Genomic DNA, 17,984 nt, shown 5'->3' on the forward strand with positions numbered 1-17,984 from the left:
AAATCTGAGTTCATATGCTCAAGATATTCACAGTCAAAGTTCATGTCAAACTTGGCCAAGTGGCCATCATTAATGAGGAAAAAATTTGGCAGAGTCCCAGCGTACAAAATCTAGCCACTCGAATGGGTGCATTTGTTGCCTACTTAATTTTTCCAATGACCCTTAAAATTTGGTCAAAGTTTTTAAACTATTATTGTTAAAAAAATCGAAAAAAAAATATGAAAATTGGGGTGGCATGCTACCACCCCCACCATCCCCACTGACGACATCGTTATATATATTATATTAAAAAAAGAACGCTAGGTTGTCGGGCCGCCACCCACGCCAACCACATACCACATATATCATATGTATAACACCCGACCGATTTGCAATACCACAACGTCAACGTTTGATGGGGCCAACAAGGTTTGAACCCACCCGACCTACGTGGGTCAGTGCCCAACGGGTGGCCCCGCATTATAAACACATTGCCAAATATTATATTAAACATAACCATTTTCCAACGGTTATTCAAACCACATATATAATCACACTACAATACTACCAACAAACGGTTAGAACCGTCAACGGTTCAATTTATTAAATGCCAAAACAATGTAAGCAGCGAGGCGGGGGTTGAACCTTGGCACCTCTGCTCGCCCAACTTAATGCTCCACCAATGTGCCAAATGGGCTAAATTTGATCACTCCACCCACACACAATATTTTAAACCTTCGTTGCTCATTCGAATGGGAGGAAGCGTTGAATGAAGTGGAGCTCGAGAACCGTGAGCGAAACCAGGAGCCGAGGAATTGTACCCAGGTTGGCATGCTTTTTGAGGAGAGAATATTCTAGGGGAATATTCCACAAAATATTCTCATGGAGAATCTTAAAGGAATCTAAAATATTCGTTAGAGGGTGATTTTTCACAGTGACAGAAACATGTCAACTTTATATTCAAAAGAGCCAGAATTTCACAGGGAACACGATGGTGTGGTTTGTTTCCGTTTCCTTTGGAGGATGATTTTTGATAGAGGCGGAATGATGTCAACTTTATAGTAATTTTTCATAGAATTTTGTGGGGAGCGCAGTGCTATGCTCAAAATCTTCATCCGAGCAACAAATTTTTTGACCATCTTCAGGAAGGAATCTTCGAGATTCCCAAGGGTCCATAATTTAACAGTGTCAAAAATGGGAAAATTTTATAGTTGTTGGACATGATTTTGCACCATGAATTTGATAGTGCAGTCCATTTCATTAGCTTAGCTTTGTATCTTCCGACCATCCCAGAAATTGGAGGTAAATGATGCAGTTATTCCATGTCTTTTCTCTAATTTGTTGAGATGATGTTTTTGTTGTTGAGATCTCAGATTACCATTATGTTGAGGGATACTTGTATGCCACATCATGTGATATTTTATTAGCTTTTCATGCTGAAGGAGGGCCCATTTGAGTGAGAGTTCCTATAAGGGAGAATGTATCATGGAGAGAAATGCCACTCTGGTTGAGGGAATTCATCCTTGTAATGACAAATCATATACCATGAACATCATCGTCATCATTTGCAACATTTAATGAAGTGAACTCCCTTCTCTTGACACTAGGGATTAGAGACGTAACCCACACTGGGTGAACTCTGTTATCAATATATTTGTGTCTTTTGATTTGCCGATCGTCATTATGTTTCCTCTTATTTATAGTATGCACGTGTGGCTTTTCATACTCTTTCATATGCAATTATGCTAACATCACATAAGTAAAAGATCTTGGTTAATTCCGATAGCTAAAGAGATCCAGATCAATTTCATTTATGAAAACAACCCTTTGGAGGTAATTCCTTCATACAAATATGTGGGAATCAACATCCATCATAAGTTCAATTAGAATTATATAATTTATAAAAGGATAAATGGATCTTGGAAAGCTTACCGGCTCATCTCTGATATCAATACCACTTCTTGGGAATAACGATTTCTGTCAGACCAGAAACTGCAGGTGTTAGTCAACTATCACATCGCCTAAGGATCCACGAGAGGCAGTAGTCCATGTTGTAAAACACACAAGGAGCATTGGTTAATCCAATGTCCAACAATCTCCTCCCTAACACGAGTCGGGTGTGTATTGAACTCATGACCTACGCTCTGATACCAATTAATGAAAACTTGACTAAACTGAGAGGGGGGGTGAATCAGTTTAACATATTCATGGACATTTAATTTTATTTCATTAAACTCATTAACTGAAACATTACATGAGGAACTTAACAAATAATGACCAGCAGATTGAATATGTGAACAAGTAATAATCAAACTAAAACATCACATGAAGACATAATAACAACACATATTGACACAAGATATATGTGGAACCCATAAAGGGAGAAAACCACGATTTATTATTGTTGTGATGTAGATGAAAGCTCCTACTCATTAGATTTGATTTTTTTATAGGCTCCAACCCACAGGAGGCTACTACCTCAATTTTCTGCAAGTTGCAAATACAAGGAAGCTCCAATTCCCATATGTTTTCTGTAGGCTACAACCCACAAGAGGCTTTTACCTCAACAAGCTCCAACCTGATCTTTATCAAGCCACTACTTGAAAGGAGACTACCATCTCTTGATGCAAACAAGAAATAATAATGTGCTAGTTTACCTAGTCATAAATTCTACATATCTCCATCTTCATTTCTGCATCTTCTTCCCTTCAAATCTATTTCACATCAGCTTCATATGTGCGAGGTAACTAATGCATAATAGCTCAATCAACTCTCTTACATTTTCCCATTCTCTAACCTCTTCAATTTTGTTATAGACATTTTTGGGCACTGCAACCCCAATCATAAATGTCCATAAACCAAGGGCTCTTAAGTCCCTAAAAGTGTTGTTCCAACCTCTAAAAGAACAAGGTCAACTGATTACATCTTCTCCCAGAAGTTCTCCATGAAAAACTGCTCAAAACTGGACCATCTCACCTGCTCCATGGTCAAAGTGCGCTGCATCCCACCTAAATACACACGGGAGGTGCGATGCATCTTGAAAAGCCCTTCTATGGGGTGTGATGGGCGAGAGTGGACAAATGGCAGGGTCAATCTGCAAGGTGGAGGATCATGGAATCTTCCAGAAACTTCTCCTGTGACACTTGCCTCTCTGCATTCGCCCAGGAATGAGTAAGAGATCATGAATCTCCAAGTGGATTCAAGAACTATCAGAGAGAGGACACTAATCAAATCTCAAAAGCTGACTCACCCCCCTTACAAACATCTATATATGGATCCCTCATCCCAGAGATCCAGAGGCTGGAATTTTGTATCTTGTAAGGAAGTGCCGCTGGTTTCTTGGTGCAACATCATAGTGTTGGGTGATCTAAGATTTTCATGAGGTGAAGAAGGGATTTCTTGTTGAGAGGATGATGCTGGGTCAGAAAAATTGGTTGTAATCCTCTTTGCTATTCTTGACTATTAATAAAGCTATTCAAGTTTTCCTCCACATTCTTGTATGATTGATGATATATGAATTTGTGTGGTCAATATATATCTGGTCCTATATTGTTTATGATAATAGATCTATGTTCTTGGATAGTGTTATGCTGCTTTGATTCTACAGGTTCTCTTTGAAGCTGGATAGACGAGGAAGCGAGTAGCAAAGATCTATCAGAAGGGAAGAGAATCAAGCAAGGAACCAAGCGCAAGACAGAGGTTGGTCTCCTTTATTCCCCTCTTATCTATTTCTCATAAAGGAAAACAAAAGTAGTTTTAATTTGTTTGTTTCTAAGGTAGCTACCAGCCTTAGTGGGACTAGCAGCTCTGCATAGACACTAGATTTACTGATAACAAAATGGCGACTCCACTGGGGAGCGAATAGATTGTTTGTTTATCCACATTTTTTTGCTTTATAAACTTACAGATGGAGCCTGAAGTCAAGCCAGCTAGCCTTCGAACTGCATTTGCTATGCAAGTGCAAAGTAGATCAATGTTGCTTCAGTCTATCTCCGAGTTTTGTTTATGAACTGAACAATCGATTTACAAGCTCTTTAATTGCCCTTGTGGTGGCTCTAGTAACCTCTTTAGATCTATCCCTGTGATTGATTTACTGATTACCACTTGCTCGGCCTAAATCCCTGAACTGAGCTGCAAACTGTGACCTAGAACCCAGTTGAAGTCTCGTCCCTGGACCATCGCACTGTCTCTTCTTTGGATTCTGGATGCATCGCACTTCCCGAGTGTAGTAGGTGCACTGCATCTCTTTTTCCCTATGTTATAGGTGCGCTGATAAGACAAGGCCTCTTCTGCTCTTAGATTTTGGTTTCTATGTTCACTCTTTTCAGCTCTATTCAGGAGTTTTGCTACCTGTAGTCAGTACACCTCTGTTGAAACCCCCTTCCTTTCCATTATTCCGCCTCCATTGTGCAAAGAATTGTAAATGTTTTTATGTATTTTGAGCCATTTTCAGTTCTCTTTTACAAAGAAGTAGCGTAATTGAACTATCGTTTCTTGATTTGAAAGTGTTGCAAGTTTCGTTTTCAGTCATAGAAGAGAATCCGATTATTCTTGATAGTCGACTACACTGTTACTCTTGTATTTGATTTGAATTAGTAGTTTTTCAGGTGTCGAAAGCAAGTTTTCAATTCCAAATCGCAAAGTGTCGTCATTGTCTTCATTTTGTCTTGAAAAGAAACTTGTTAGTAATGTCGCTTTGAAAGATAATTCAGATTTATGCTTAGCTTTCTTTTTATCATTCACACATTAAGAAGGCTGAAAACAAATACATGCATGTGCATTTGCATTTAGACTGTTTGTTGGTTTGATTTAGGACAGTGCATATAGTTTGTGCTCTCTGATTAATGTTGAAAGAATATCATCTCTCTTTCCTTAGTAGCTAGGATTTTCATTGCAAAAAGAAGATTAAACGATTGTTTATCATCTTAGATTTCATTTTAGGAATTGTACATCTACATCACGCGGTGAACCTGAAAGGAAAATTTCTTAAGCAAGATCAACTGTAAAATAAATTTAATGAATCTAAAAATGCTTTGGAACCTGACGCACAACATTTAGAAGTCTAGGCTAGAGACGTATTCCGGCATCATAAAGCCTGGTAATTGTTGTTTTCATTGTTGGTTAGGTGATTCCTCCAATTTGAGACAATAAGTGCCAGTACGGACTTGTGCTCCCACGTACCGTCGAGTATATATTGGGAGACCACAATAGGCTTTATCCTTTATCCATTGGAAGCCGTCTCTGCTGCCCTATCGATCACAATGCACTGAACACAACATTCAGGAAGATTGACTGCCGTACCGTAAAAAGTATTCTGCAGTTTTGCGATTGTTTTGGTAATCCCTCTGTCTAGATTTCCAGATCAGTCTCTTTGGTTCCTTTTCAGACTCCTGAAAGGAAAAGGTCCATCTGAATACTTGTCACTTCAAGCTCATTAAAAATCGAAGGTGACTAGAGTCATCTTTTGTTTTTTCTCAACTCTTAAAAATTAAAAAACAAGTTGTGTCAAAGCGTCTAAAATTTATTTTAATCGGAATAAATATCACCTTTCCTACGTTGGTCCTAGATTGAGAAAAATGGAGTCCACCAACCAAGGAGTTCCCCTTGGGGGAAATCCTAGTCCTTTCTCCTCTTGGGGAGATGTTGGCGCACCCCATATGGCCACATTGTCGCTTCCAGGATTGACAATCAGCTTGTCGTATGGCTCTTCTCAACTTCTATCATTCAGAACACCATGATTCCTGAAAAATCAAGTCAGCAACTAAATGATACCAGAGTTACCCCCCAACCCTCTACTTCATCCAATTCTTCCTCTCCTCCTTCCTCTTCGCTTGATGAAGCTGGTAAAGCCAAAAATCAAGTAACTGAGAAGAAGAAGGAGAAGAAGAAGAAAGAGAAGAAGAAGAAGGAGCCAAAGGCGAAAAGGGGCAACCAAGTATCGTCTAGCGAAAATCCACACACTGCACCGTCCAGGCCTAAATCGCCATGTGTCATTTGCAAAGGAGACCACTATCATCGAGATTTTCCTTGCATCCCTCGGATCTTAAGGGACTGGTCTCCTTGTTTGCACAATCCGGTGTCATCAACCTCTGATGATCATGTTGAAAGTACACTGTCAACTAGTGAAAGTGAAGCCCCTAGACAAAAAGGAAGATGTAAATTTCCTTGTAAATTGTGTGAAGGCGATCACGCCATCCACCGTTGTCCCTTCTTAGACGAGGCTAAAAGAGTTTTGGACGACCGTCCGGTTTCACCGTTACGGCTTCCTCCTGGATATAAGAAGCTCTTACCGAGTTTGTCACTAGTTGAAAATCCGGCTGACACGCCCTTGTGGTTGGCTGAAGCATCTATCATTGAAGATAAACCATCTGAATCCACACCAGACGAAAGTCAAAAGGTCGAGGTGGCAGTTGACCCGGTCTTGCCTTCAGAGGATCCATCTTTAGATGATATAGTCACCGAAGAGAGCAAGAACAACACCGTTCAAATTCTCTTCGTAAGCACAGACTTCGATGAACATGGGGGCAGTCTACCTGTTCCTTTACCGCAGGAAGGAAGTTCGTCAGAGTCATATTCGGCCGTCTATTCGGTCCCACCTCCAAGCAACCTGGTTGTTTCCTTCGATTGGAATCTACTAGGCAGACCCCGTTTACCGGCTAGCGTACCATTTCGAATCATTGCTCAAATATATAGAATGGTCATGGCCGATACCATCATAAATGAAGGGGCTTCTGTGAGTATCCTTTCCTCAACTGCTTGGAAAGCGCTTGGTTCGCCATCTCTTTTCCTGAGATGAGAAATCTAACAGGCTTTGACAAAGGAACCAGTCAACCGTTAGGGATGCTTCCCAATGTGCCGATAACATTGAGAAGGAAAACCGTTCACATGAACGTAATGGTAGTCCGAGAACCCCTGGATTATAATCTAATCCTTGGACGAGACTATATTTATTCCATGGGAGCCATTTTCTCCTCACTCTTTAGAGTAATGTGTTTTCAGCATGAAGGAAGAGTGGTCAAGCTCGTAGACCAGCTTTCATTCCCCGGTTCACACATAGCAAATAGTCATACACCAACCCTGAATGGTCTTTTCACGTAAGGAATGTCTCATCAATCCCTAATCCGTCCTCTTGATGAGCGCGAGTGATTCGAAGGATATGACTGAAACCCAAGGGGCATGCACCCTGGCCTGTTTCGACAGGAAAACCTTGGGTATAGGGTAGGTTTCCGCAAAGGATATATGACTGGTTGACACACTCGTCCATTTAGGAAAGTGGGTTTAGACCAGAATAAGATACCTCTGTTAGAAGGTAGGCCTTTCCCGATAGAACAAATGTTTTATCTGCAAATTGAGGGGTAACCTGGAAAAGGTAGGCCTTTCCCGATAAAACAAATGTTTTGTTTGCAAATTGAGGGGTAACTTGGAAACTCTACTTCACTATACCTGGGGGCATGCAAACCTTTTGGCATGCAAGCGAAGAGCGACCATTTATTTTTTAAATTTGTAGGTCCTCTAACCCTTTAAACTCGTAGGATTGGTTGTTTCCTAACTTGCATAAAGAAAGGATGTGGGGAAAAGCTTTGAAAAAATGTCGTTTTTTATATGAGATATCCTTATTATACGACTGGATCGAGCAGTTTTAACGCGGAATTCAAGCTCGTTAAAAAATAAACATAAGCAATGAGCAAATGTTCCCCAGAGTTTAAGCTCATTAAAAAATGAACCAATTTCCGGTAAATAACCATCGTGAATGTATTATCATCAGCCTTTGAAGCCTTGGTCGTGTTCTCATCATCACCTCCACTCTGTATTGGCTGATCATTCACCCCCATTTGATTGTTTACCCTTTTTGAGGAACAGATGCGAAGAGTGATCCTGTTAGCCATCCTTGTGACACTGCCGTGATTGGAAAATTCCAAACCTTACCTGGAATCAGCTGCTACCTGAATTTATCACTCATTCCTCAAAAAACGAGTCTCCTTTAAGCTCTTTTCAACTAACTCGTAAAATATGAAAAGATTGCCGAGCCATTGGCCTCTCGAGCGCTTGTCTTGTTCGGCTCATTAAAAGTACCGAAAATTCATCCCTTTTGTATTTTTTTATACTTTTTCGGACTCAAGGGATTATATGACGAAAAAGGATTATTGGAGTTTTATTTATGTCCCTTTTTCAGACTCTCTAAAATTGAAAAGGACCGAGTTATCCTTGTCGTTAAACTCGTTAAAACCGAATAGCGAAAAACTTGTCCATACAGACAAGAATGAATTTCACTATCGCTAGGCTCGTTAAAACATAGCGATGGGTTTGCTCGAAGGGAAAATTATAGAACAAGCATATGTTATCCTCCTCAAGCTTGACAAAAATAAAGAGGTACTGGTCAGCAATGACTGGGAAAAAATTGGGAAGAAAACTTGGAAAAACTTTATTGGTAGCAAGTCGCTCTTGAACATGACACTTTCACTCCGCATCCGAGTCGGGTTGGGTTGTTCCGTTCACTGGTCATATCACCATGGGTCCATCACACCATCCATATTTGGGGTTAACGCTACCAATCCATCAGGTCAGTGTCACCGATATGTTCAAGATAAGTCGCTCAGAGAATTCACCTGTGTCTCACCCACTGCAATACATTTACGCTCCATTCATTCATGACCGCCACCCTGAACCTTATATCACCAGATCGTTTTCACCTCCATTAAAATCATTTGCTCCGTTCCATGTCATTGATGTGGGATTCACTAAGGCCCTCCTATGACGGATCACTTCCTGTCAACATCAGCTCATTATCCAAGAAGTCGATCTAGGAACAACCCTTTCAGTACTTTGAAGCTTGCATGCCTCAATGGCAAGTTTCTCACTTCCGGTGACAGGTTTACATCAATGGCCTTCAACCGAAAGATTTTGCGTGGTGTTCGACGCCAAGTCCCTTATTCACGCCACGTGACTTGTACTGCAGTACCTTGAGGGTCATCATCATTATCGGTGATTCCTCTCGCGCCTGTTAACAACTTACATCATTGGCTGGTAATCAGGCGATGTCTTTCCATGTTCGACTCCAGAACATCTCTCACATGGATCGACTTGTACTTTGAGTGAAGATCGAACGAGATTGAAGACCCCGGATCTAGTTTCATCCATCCGGGCTGCGATATATATTTAGGAAAATAAAGACATCAAATGTACATCATTACTGCATAGATAATCATCCAACCTAAGGGATGATGGCTCTACCAGAATCATCAGTCTACACTCAGACAATTGTCTGTCTTATGTACATGAAAATGAATTTATAAAGCTGAGCATGGGAATGCCCGCCTCAGCTAGATCATGAAAATATTATGAAGATAATGTATTGTATTGTATCTTATTATAGGTCGCCTTCCAGCTTGAAAAAACTTCAGATCCTCATGATAAAGCATTTCACCCGATATCAACAGATTAACGACCTCATGCTTTAGGGGGCAATTGTTATAGACATTTTTGGGCACTGAAACCCCAATCATAAATGTCCATAAACAAAGGGCTCTTAAGTCCCTAAAAGTGTTGTTCCAACCTCTAAAAGAACAAGGTCAACTGATTACATCTTCTCCTAGAAGTTCTCCATGAAAAACTGCTCAGAACTGGTCAAAACTGGACCATCTCACCTGCTCCATGGTCAAAGTGCGCTACATCCCACCTAAATACACACGAGAGGTACAATGCATCTTGAAAATCCCTTCTATGGGGTGCGATGGGTGAGAGTGGACAAATGGCAGGGTCAATCTGCAAGGTGGAGGATCATGGAATCTTCCAGAAACTTCTCTTATGACACTTGTCTCTTTGCATTCGCCCAGGAATGAGTAAGAGATCATGAATCTCCAAGTGGATTCAAGAACTATCAGAGAGAGGACACTAATCAAATCTAAAAAGCTGACTCACCCCCCTTACAAACATCTATATATGGATCCCTCATCCCAGAGATCCAGAGGCTGGAATTTTGTATCTTGTAAGGAAGTGCTACTGGTTTCTTGGTGCAACATCATAGTGTTGGGTGATCTAAGATTTTCATGAGGTGAAGAAGGGCTTTCTTGCTGAGAGGATGATGTTGGGTCAGAACAATTGGTTGTAATCCTCTTTGCTATTCTTGATTATTAATAAAGCTATTCAAGTTTTCCTCCACATTCTTGTATGATTGATGATATATGCATTTGTGTGGTCAATATATATATGGTCCTATATTGTTTATGATAATAGATCTATGTTCTTGGATAGTGTTATGCTGCTTTGATTCTACAGGTGCTCTTTGAAGCTAGGTAGACGAGGAAGCGAGTAGCAAAGATCTATCAGAAGGGAAGGGAATCAAGCAAGGAACCAAGCACAAGACAGAGGTTGGTCTCCTTTATTCCCCTCTTATCTATTTCTCATAAAGGAAAACGAAAGTAGTTTTAGTTTGTTTGTTTCTAAGGTAGCTACCAGCCTTAGTGGGACTAGCAGCTCTGCATAGACACTATATTTCCCGATAACAAATTCCTTCCAAAATCACATCTTTTATAAAGATATTTTTTTGGATGTCTATATCCCACATAGGAATATGAAGTGAATAGGCTTGACTCTTTGCCTTCCACTCATTTGTTTCCAAACTCTTCCTGTCTTGAATATTAGAACACAAAAATAAATAATCCATCCAATATTAATTTTAGTCAAATGTAATTATTAAATGCATCAACCTAATGCCAACATCAAATACCAATATTTATCATTAATGCATCACAACAATATTTGCAACATCTTTTTCTTTGCCTTAGAGTCTTTCCTTAACAACAAATTAGTGTCACCACAAATTCTTCATTAAACAAACTCTGCAAGATTATCCAAGCATCAAGCCATCAACATGCCAACATCAATGTTCTATCAAACCATTAATGTATCTGTTGCTCCTTTGTCCTTACTCCTACATACCTTGCCTTCTTTTTATTGTTGTTTCTTGTGTTGCTCCTTTTCCATCAATGACAATATTGCCAACAATCTCCCCCTTTGGCATTGATGGAAACACATTTGTCCTCCCCCTTTTAGTCTGTGAAGTATCTTCCTTCCTCTAATTACCTCCCCCTTTGACATCAATGGCAAGGGGGTTACATATGTCTTGTAGCCTATAAAAGAGTCTTATTGTAGTTGTCATCATTGCATTAATGCTCTATAACCTGCAATGTCTTGTTCTGCATAAACAATGTTGACACTATCATTGAATGAATGCCACTCTAGATGGCTTATTAGGGTTCCTCCATATTGAATGAATGCTACTCCAAAATGACATATAAACATTGCTCCAAATACGCTTCAAAAATTTTCAACATTGTAAGAGCGCTACAAAATATTGTTGTGAGAACTCTCTATAAAATGTTGCAAGAATATTGTTGAGATAAGACTTTGTAAGGAAATCATGGCATGCATGAGAAATACATTATATTGGGAAACATCCTCGTGTAAAAGTGCAAAGAATACAAGAATAGGGAAATAATTTGCAATTGCATTATATCTCCTGATGGACAAATCATTGTTATCAACTTGCATTCTTCTAAGCCATGTCTTAATTCTTTTGAATTCCTCTTAAGTACCATAATACCTAAGGATCACGTTTATGGTTACTGTATCAACTAGATAGCGACAAATCTCCAATAAGTTAAGAGTTCCTTCCATTTCTTGGAAAGGACCACATCTTCCATGGGCATAAATAATAGACTTAAACTCGTTTGGAGATGGCTTATAGCTAGAAGTTCACATTTCAGTCAATATTTCCTCTGCTTCATTAGGAAGATTCATGAGTGCTAGTGCACTAATAAGTGACTTATACCCAATTGCATTAGTGACCAAATCAAAGAAATGACCTTGAGCATATGCCTTCTCAATTTAGTTAGTAAAACTTCGACAATAGATTACAAGGAACAACTTTACAAGAGTAACTGAAACCATAATTCCAATAACCCAATGTTATTTGTCACCATATAAAGATAAACCATCCTCCTTATATATAAGTTATCAAATATATTCTAACAATATCTGCAACCAGAGCCATAACAACAAAACCCTAACCATGACTTAATAAAAAACCAAAATTCCCAATGGGATAAAGGTAAGGATTTGGAAACTACATCTTAAATGCAGTGAACCAAAGAATAAAACTTGACAAATGATCCAAATGCGAGTCCAGAGTTTAAGAAATTATGGCTAACAAGCCACTCTTTGTTGATGCATATACTTTCGCAGTGAAAAGGAAAATGTTTACTATCTTAGACAATAGAATTGCAATTGTCTCACTTCTTGCAACCTTGTCATGCTCTTCCTTGGATAAGCCAGGAAGATAATCGTGCTCAAATACTGTATCCATTTTTGTGAATCCCTCAAAATATGAGTCTTCTTCAAGCTTTCCATGATAGATCACCTTCTTCAAGGTCCCAGCCCATCATGTTGTTGCTACGTTTCCTGTTGTATTTGTCACTCTTCTTTACAGTTTGGCTGAGGGAAGCCATGACTCTTCCTTTGGTAGATGGAAACTGTGTCTTTATAAAGGAGAGGCACAATGAAGTTGTGGTTTCTTATTGCTACAAAGGTTTGGATTGTGGTGAAATTTATGGAAAATTTTGTAACAAAATATCCCCTCATCAACATAGAGTACAAATATGCATTTTCATTTGAAAGACAGTGATAAATGATCGAATATGTCCAGTTGCATTGGTGTAGACTATGCCATACTCGTGGATATTGCAAAATGACCAAAAGTATCATTGTCGAAGGCAATCATTGCATCATTCTTGGCATATACACAATACATAATGCTTTACCACTTTTATTAATGTTGTTGTTGTTGAATAATATGAATGCTATATTATCACCGTCAACAACCATTAAATGCTTCCAATCTATAAAAAAACATTGTTGGAAAATGACAATATATAAAACCCTACTCCAATCACAATGATATAACGTTGCTCTATGGCTTGAAAGTTGCAATGAAGAATTGTAAGCTACACATTATATATCCAATGTAGACGCAATATATATCTAAACATAATATATATATATATATATGTATATGGCACAAACGATGTGGCTAACATCACCCATGTTAGAGAAACACAACAAAACAACCATAATTTAACTTTGCCAAGCTCCAACCCTCTTTTGAAGACCAAAAACAAATAGTTTGCTCTAACTGTGAGTATCCACATCCTAATCATAACCTCTGCAAATCGCACTACTACTCCTTGAGTTGGTCACTATAACATTGTCGCTGATAGGAATTCCATTCGCTTCTCTTAGTCAATGATAAAGAGGATTGTGATCGATATCACCACTGTAATTGCAATCAATTTGCAAGTGTACCCCGCCTCAAGATGTGAAGGAACATATGTGCTCGTCCTTAAGTCACGTTACTCAACATCGTCATATTGAGAGTGCATATCTAGGTATCCCATCTTGTGAGGCCGTCTACACCGAAGGCATGAATGAAAAGGAGAGATGGCCTTGGATTTTCCAAGTTTTGTGGATCATTCTTATGTAAAACCCAGTAGTGCAGTGAAGTGAAGTGCGATTTTTCAATTGTATATGTCCCGCCTTTAGGCCACGACGTTCTTTAGTTCAAGAACAGAAGTTATTACAGGAAATAATATGAACGAATCACTGATAATAAGAACGTTGCTTCATGAGAATAAAATATACACCCTCAATAATACATACGCTAGCATAAACAATCTACATGTTGATATTTTCAAGTTCTCAATGCAATGTGGTTTCATGTAATTTGTGGGAAACGATACAATTTAACGCCAACAGAGATGCCATGAAATTGATAGGTGACTTTCCATTAATGCAATGCATTAGAGCCCATAATATGAATAAAATCCTTCAATATTTCTTCTTCAGTTCATCTATGTTTCTAGAATCGACTCCTCCACTTCCAGTTGTAGTGGAGAGAGACAAAAGATTCAAGTCCAACTATAAAAATTATGAGCATTGAAGAGATTGGATTTGGCGTCAAGAAGAGCAGAGTTCCAACGTAGACTCCATTATGAGTTGTAGCAGACTCCTCTTGGGTATGCGCAGTAACGAGATGATGCACTACATTTGTTTGAATATGCTCCAATTTTTCTTCTACATGAGACATGTAGGCCGCTATAATTTGACATATAATGATGTTTGGAATTATTTTGTATTCCCTAACATTCTCTAGCACTCACTGGCGTTTACTACATAGGTTGAAGACATAGTTTTCCTCAACATGTAACGCTCGCATTCAGAGTATCAACCCAACATGTAACTCTCGCATTCAGGGTGTGTAGTGGTGACTGTATAACAATTCATGGAACGTCCTTGTCATATTGAATTTCTCCTTACATACTCTGTTCTGCCATCTACTGACTGAGTACATAATTGTATATTTTGAAATTATTTTACGTCCTTGTTTTGGCAGAGATTTTGTGTAACACTTTCTAGAGATCAGACATGCTATGTATATATATTTTCGATTGAGTGAAAATGAAAATGAAACTATATGCATTGGTATTGTATACAAATATTGATGGTATCAACGTATCAACTTACCAATATGGCCCCTCCTACGTGGTTTCACTTTGTTTTCCCCCTTCCTCTTGGAGGGCCTCACGTAGTTCTAATTCCAAACAATGTATCAACTTACCATGGATATGCACTTTGAAAAGCAACAACAACAATTGATTTGGTTGAGCAACAAACCAAACAATATAACGTTCATTCATATTTGTCGCTATGTGACACATATAACATGGTATTGATATTGAACTAGATGCATCGGCATGAAGAATGAGATGCTCTTGGCGGCATCGTATACGAAGCATAACGTACAATAACGTACTATAATGTACTACAGTAAATTTTCTCTGCCCATAGATTTTGTCTTATCCTAATGGTAAACTGTATAACGCTTCAGATTCTGAATTTTTGACGTATATATTTCTGCTCAAGACCGTTACTCCACAGGTCCTCATCTGTATGTAGCAAACGTTGTGAACATCTCAGCGTAACGTTTCTCCTAATGTATAGTTGCACTGCTCTATGAGACAGACTATGTCTATAGACATCATAATCGTCGAATGAGATGGAGCATTCATCTAAACTCGATCATTTAATCCAACTACTATCGATAGACTTTGAAATTTTCATCAATACTTCATAAACACTGTGTAGATAACTGTAGCTAGGTGACTTTTCCCTCTTAGTTCTTCACTTGAATCTCGTCCAAACCTGTCATGTCCATGCCATTTTGTTATTTTCTTTACTCATACTAAGCGCACTTCTTCTGGTGGAATTTTTTTTCTCTTATATTTAGAGGAAATCCTATATTATGCTCACAATGATTTCATAAACAACCCAAAGGTTTGTAATCCATTCTTCAGATTGCAAAATCATATATATTCACTTGTCTATCCTTCCCACCAGTACTTAAATGCCACCCATGAGGATTGATATCAAAGATTATTTGCTGATTAGAATTCTCTGCAGAGCTGTGACAAAAAAATAGTTGTATTTTGCACGTCCCATCACAAACTATAAGGATTCTTACGTTCTTGAGTGTAGAGATAGTTTCCACCCCTGCTCTCCTATCTTTTGTACTAGGAAGAGTTGAGTGATGTTCAAAATCATGACAAGGTGATATATGTTAAAGACTTTGAGAGTGTATCCACCAAATAATTTTGTTCCCAAAGGATTAATGCCATATGTATCATGATGTTTACTAGATGTAGAATCCCAAATACGAACTGGATGGTTACTGGTTGTTGATGAGGTTCATTAATAAGTAAATTATATGGGTCTTAATGCCACTCTCTAGCTTATTAAAATCAACTTTTCTCACATTTCTTTACATATTTTATTATATTTTTCTTAGTGAAAAGGATAAAGGTGAGATGTTATATAATATAGCCTAATATGTATTAAATGGAGGAATTGAAGCAGTTTTGGGCTAATTTAAGTTGAAGTGGACAATTAAGAGGGACTTTAGGAGATTTGGTCTCCCTCCTTAACTCCTCAATCATTCAAAGATTCCTCCACCAGATCTCATCATCTCAGAGTTACAAGAAGCCAAGCCAACCGAGGTCATTGGTAGCCAAGACATTGACAATTGAAGATAAGTCAATCTCTAGTTTGGGAGCCAAGCCTCCCTAATTTTTAGGAAGTTGTTGGTAGCTTCAATTTGTATAAATAAGAAGGCCAAGGGCTCCATTAGTATTTGACTTTGTGTTGTAGCCAAGAGGCAATTTGGAGCTCAGACATTGTGATTGTTACTCTAATGTTATTTTTGACATTTTGATCATAATGAAAAAGTTTACCTTGATTGAACATTGAGTTGTCTCAGAGGGCTGAAGCTTTTGGGTTAGGGCCTAACCCTAGCTGTAGAAGTTCCTCTTTTTGTACATGTATTCGTAGGTTAAAATCATAGTTAACTGCTGAAGTTATTCCTGCTTTGTTTAATTTACAAGTATTTGAGTGATTGTTTAGTTTTGCTTCCCTTAGTTGAAGAAGTAGATCAATGGTACAGTAGTGAAAGAGATTACATCAGAAAATCTTGTGACAGTGGCCTCTTCCTCATCTCCCTCATGGGATCATGGTTTGAGAGCCCCACTCTCATAGCCTCAAAAACAAATTTATCTTTTGATCATTGCACGGCTTAGGATTCCTTGTTAAATAGATCATTGTCTATAATTTCTTGGAAGCACCTACAATTTTAATTTTTTTTCTTGAGTTTGTTGTAGTTTAAGAAGGCATTTCATTCCATCATTAGCCATCAATAAATCAGTTTTCTCAAATTCAACTAATCTTTTCCATATTTGTATGAAGTTATGCATAAATGAAAAGAAGAGCATGTGTTGTTGCAGAATTAGTTTATCTACGGAGAGGAACTCATTCCACCAGCCTCATCTACGCCTTCTCCACCTATTTCTAAGGCCTACCATCCTCTAATTTGAATTTTTGTTTTATAGCCACTGTGGGCAGCCACCTTGAGCAAATCTAACCATCTTGAAGTGTTGGGATGAACCTTGGGAACTGTGCATCTTCCCTACACATTATTCCACCATTAGACATCTTCCCAGTACTTCATTTCACCTTCCCTACCTTCCTATAGCCTTCAGCTAGTTTCTTGTAGAAAACTAGGACATCTTGTAGTAAACTAGGACATCCTGTAGTAACTACAAGAAACCTTGTAGTAGCCTGTTTTAGCCTATTTTGAGAAGAAATGTTGATATGAGCATAGGGTAGGCCCTCCACTTGACTTCCATGCCCCTCAATGCCATTTTGGACCAGCTTTTCCATGCCTTTCTCCCCTACAAAAGATCAGATTGTTTAGCTTAGCATTTACATTTCTAAATTGAAAATCAAAAGACTCTTTTTCTGCAATTTTAACAGAAGATAGCTAGTGCATGCATACATCAGTCATAGCAGTGTTAGGATAATTTCCATGCCTACTTAGTCTAGATAGCTAGATGATAGAATGCAAGGTTAGATTAGTTCTCTTCTGCAAGTAATGTGTGTCAATTCTTAGCTAGATAATTTCATGTCATTTCATAGCACTTTCCATTCAACACTTTCATTTTCCTAAAATAGGTAAGCATTTAATTTCTACATTAAAGATAGCTTTACATTCACTGTCAGTAGTCAGACTCCTTCTAGTCAATAGAAGACTGGTTTGAAAAAGGCTAGTGGTTTATAGCCCGAGTTGAGAAGTGACAGGGGTAGACTATTGCATCTACTGTGCATACAACACTATCACCTCCAAGTTTGTACAAAACCCGTGTTGATAAAGTAAATTTGGTAGCCCTAGGAATTGTAGCATCCTTGCTGCAGCACTGGGGCTCATCACATTTTAGCATCTTTGTCGGGGAGGTGTCTAAGTAGTTGCAAATTATGCTTTCCTTTTTTGTTTTACATTCAGTAAGTAGTTGCAATTTATGCTTTCCTTTTTGTTTTAAATTCAGTAAGTAGTTGCAATTTCTTCT

The 17,984-nt window shown here is 38.5% G+C and overlaps 2 pseudogenes; both read right to left on the reverse strand.

Moving 5' to 3' along the window:
- Nucleotides 1-11,529, reverse strand: part of LOC149147180 (metal tolerance protein 5 pseudogene) — a 34,708-nt pseudogene extending 23,179 nt beyond the window's left edge.
- Nucleotides 11,530-11,733: 204 nt separating this feature from the next.
- The window catches only part of LOC149147181 (metal tolerance protein 5 pseudogene), a 34,984-nt pseudogene continuing 28,733 nt past the window's right edge, over nucleotides 11,734-17,984 (reverse strand).

This window comes from Pinus tabuliformis, chromosome 9 (assembly GCF_031772625.1).
Source record: "Pinus tabuliformis cultivar Carrire ecotype Pingquan chromosome 9, CPIR1, whole genome shotgun sequence".
Classification (NCBI taxonomy): Eukaryota; Viridiplantae; Streptophyta; class Pinopsida; order Pinales; family Pinaceae; genus Pinus; species Pinus tabuliformis.